General features: G+C 47.5%; 1 pseudogene; it reads left to right on the top strand.

Moving 5' to 3' along the window:
• The first annotated feature begins 291 nt into the window (after nt 1–291).
• LOC123099756 (pentatricopeptide repeat-containing protein At2g13600-like) lies at nt 292–2465 on the top strand (annotated as a pseudogene).
• The last annotated feature ends 1450 nt before the right edge of the window (nt 2466–3915 follow it).

Genomic DNA, 3915 nt, shown 5'->3' with positions numbered 1-3915 from the left:
AGTGGGGAACGAGTGGAGGGAGGAGGGAGGCGTGGGGAAAAGTGAAGATAGAGTAGTGGGGTGGCTGGGTTTGTTCGGGTGACACACCTTCGACCCGAACGAGCTTCTAGGGACGACGTGGCGAGTCGGGAGCGTCGTGATGCGGCGTTTCAATCATACGGAGTTAAGGACATCATGACCATTTTGCTTCGTTTAGATTTTCTAGGTTAAACTTTAAAAACTTTGATCAAATTTGTAAAACCTCGTCGGCTTTCTCAAAAAAGGTGAAAAAGAACTCATTGCCACAATTGAATGAATGCCGCCGCCACTTTCACTGCTCCACGCGCGCAAGCTCCACGCGACGCTCCTCAAGTCCGGTCACCATGGCGACGCCTACCGCTGCAACCTCCTCCTCCGCGCCTACACCCGCGGCGGCGCACTCGCCGACGCCCGCGACCTACTGGACCTCATGCCGTCCCCGACCCTCGTCTCCTACAACACCGTCCTCTCCGGCTACGCCTCCTCCTCGACCCCCGGCCTCCTCGACGCCGCCCTGTACCTGCTAGACGCGATGCCCGAAAGGGACTCCTGATCCTGGAACACCGCCATATCCGGCCTTGCACGCGCCGGCCGGGCTCGCGACGCGCTGCGAAGGTTCCTGCAGATGACGCGCACCCCCGTGGCGCCGGACGCGTTCACCTACTCCATCGTCTCGCCGTGCTGCGGCGTTGACCTAGGGTCCGCGCGTCAGGTCCACGCACGGGCTCTCAAGGCCGGGGTGTTCGCAGATGCCTGCGTTGGTACTGGTTTCATCAAGCTGTACGCACAGCTGGGCCTGATGGAGGATGCACGCAAGGTGTTCGATTGTATGCCGCTGAGAGATCTGATGTCATGGAATGTGCTCCTGGACTGCGATGTGAGGTCCGGGGAAGCGGGATCGTGTATGAAGGAGTTTCTTAGCATGACCGGCTCCGGGGTTCGGCCTGATGAGTTCACCTTTGCCACTGTCTTGAATGGTTTGGCTGAGCGGTCTGCAGGTCTGGAGGCAATGCAGGTACACTCAGTTATTCTAAAATCTGGGTATCTTAAGGATCTTTTTCTGTGCAATTCTTTGCTGGACGTGTACGGGAGATGCGGTTACGTTGACTTGGCCAAGAAACTGTTTGATGCTATGCTTGAGAAGGATGTCGTGTCGTGGACCGCTGTGATTTCAGGGCTTGCAGCCTGCGGTTACCAGGCTGATGCCTTTGACATATTTTGCCAGATGCTGAAAGCTGCAATGCTGCCCAATTCCTTCACCTTTGGGAGCATAGTAAGCTCATGTGCATATGTGAATGACCTTGGCAGTGGGAGGCAGTGTCATGCTCTTGCTGTCAAGCATGGGTTAGAACTCGTTCCTATAGTTGCCAGCTGTTTTGTCGATATGTACTCAAAGTGCGCCAAGATGGATGATGCAATAAGAATGTTTGAGATCATGCCACAGAGAGACATTGTATCTTGGAATGCAATGATATGTGGATTAGCTCAGAATGGTCAATCAGCGAGATCTCTTGAGCTGTATGATGAAATGATGCGACTTCATTGTGAATTGGTCACCCCAAACTCGGTAACTTTTGTGGGTGTCCTGAGCGCATGCAGCCATGCTGGTGATGTCCAAAAAGGTTGCAGCTACTTTACTCAAATGGTTAATGACTTCCACATCGAACCAATTTCAGAGCACTACACTTGCCTTATCGATCTCTTTGCGCGAGCTGGATGGTTAGATGAAGCAGAAGAGACCATTTCAAACTTACCTTTCAAACATGATGCTGTTATCCTGGGCACCATGCTTAACGGCTGCAGAAAATATGGTAACCTTGACATGGCTAAGCGCTTTGCTAAGAGGCTTCTAGTGAATAATCCAGATAATGCATCGGCCATTTTTCTACTCTCAAATATGTACATTGCAAATGAAGAATGGAGTAATGCCTCGGTGCTGAGGGATGCTGCGATTTCAAGTGGAACTCATAAAGTCATGGGGAATAGCTGGATTGATGTTGGTGGTCAAGTACAATGTTTCAAAGCGGGCTCTAGTCCAGATGCACAATTCGAACAGATATATGACGTTCTGCAACAACTTCAGTTGATGATGGTAGATGCTGACAAGCTGGTCACACAGGTCAACTCCTTGTGTACTTATATTAACAGTGAGTAGTGACAACTATGCTTTATTTTGATGAGTTTCAAATTCATATTGAGTAGTATGTGCAACTTGGGTTGTTTTGAATGACCGATTTGGATAGTATTTCTACGCGAGAAGGTTAGTTACTTATGCAATGCGACCTACTACATCAGTCGACTCACAATACTAAATCATGTGTTCCTGAAATCATTCATATTTACTCAAACACCACGTTTGTTTGAGTATATACATTGCAGATGTAGGAACTCTTTGGTTTTATGCCAATAAATGTCCACTATTCTTTTAGATGGTTATTAAGTTCCTTGTCATGGAACCAACCCACTTGGGTTCAGATGTGCCCATTCATTGGTATTTCCGGTTTTCCAACGCTATTCTTTCAGTGGTATGATGTGCCCATCTACTACAAGGAGCATGCGGCGACTTCATCAATCTTAAGATCTATCGGTTCAGTCATTGAGATCCTCATGGGGATATCGTAGGAAGAAAGATAGAGGAGGAATTTCAGGTGGTAGGGCTAGAATGAATTAATAGTCTAAGAGTTTTATCACAAAGTTACACTCACTCGACTCGGCATGGGGCGCGACGAGGTTACAACCAAATCGAGGGACCATTTCGCAGAAGTGTTTCGGACGCACGAGGAGGGTGTTTTTTTTTGCAGGGAATTTAGAGCTTTATTCAAAAGAATGCATTCACCGAGTTGTTAACCAGAAGACTGTCAGAAAGCTCGGAGTTTCAGTAAGCCAGCTTTCGGTGACATGCATGGTGCAACCACGCTTCGCACCCAAATGTGTTGGACCATTTGCTGATCAACTTACATGTGGAATTACTTCCTCCATTTTTGTATACAAGGCCACAAGTCCACATTACAGGTACCAAGGTAAATATTAGTGTCGGTTTAAGCCAATGTTGAAAGCAGGCTTTCTTCCTCGTTTGACGTGTGAATTAATGTGTATTTTTCTCTCTAACGCACAACAAGTCAACCCTCTCACTCCTCATTGGTTGATTAATGCAGCGCATGCAAACCAACCTTTTTCACTCCCGTATGCATGCAAGGGATATTAATGTCCTTGGTTGCTAGTACGAGACAAACTCCATCAATTTTGTCTCGATTAGTGTTTAATGACCTTATATAGCTGCAATTGTAATTTTGATAGTGGCCTTATATACAAAAATGAAGAGAGTACATAGGTAGTAAATCTAGTAGATAGCGCATCAATTTCTAAAAGAACTGGTGTCGCAACTGAAGGAACATTGAGGCAAGTGTTTCAGAGGTTTAGAACCTCTAGACTATCGGTCTACATCACCACATGAGCATGCCGTCGAAGATTTGCAAAGGTGACTCCATCATGAAGGGATAGGGCTTCCGCCATCATGGGATCAGTGACCCCGGGGTGCGGTTTGCACCAAGCACCAAGTAGGGCAGCAGAAGAGTGTGCAACACCTCCAGATCCGCTCATATCTTCATCATGAACGACTGCAACATCCTTGATCTTGATTTGCTCATGCTATGGAGGTCACCAATAATGACCTGGTAAGACATCCGCCTAATGTCAAAGAATGTCTAGGAGGCCCAAAGCTTCTCTAGTGAGTCTAACCAAGTTCGCCGAATCAAGTTTGTACCCATGCATCCATCTGTTGCGGTAGCTCGATATGGACCACATGACTGTAATACTAACACTTCTATCTCTTCTGGAAAACAAAGAGACGCATAAAATGTCCCTGGCCCAAGAGTTGGGTGAAGTAGTGGGAGTTTC

Source organism: Triticum aestivum, chromosome 4D (genome assembly GCF_018294505.1).
Source record: "Triticum aestivum cultivar Chinese Spring chromosome 4D, IWGSC CS RefSeq v2.1, whole genome shotgun sequence".
Taxonomy (NCBI): Eukaryota; Viridiplantae; Streptophyta; class Magnoliopsida; order Poales; family Poaceae; genus Triticum; species Triticum aestivum.
The sequence above is the reverse complement of the archived record's forward strand: the minus strand, read 5'-3'. Positions and strand labels throughout refer to the sequence as shown.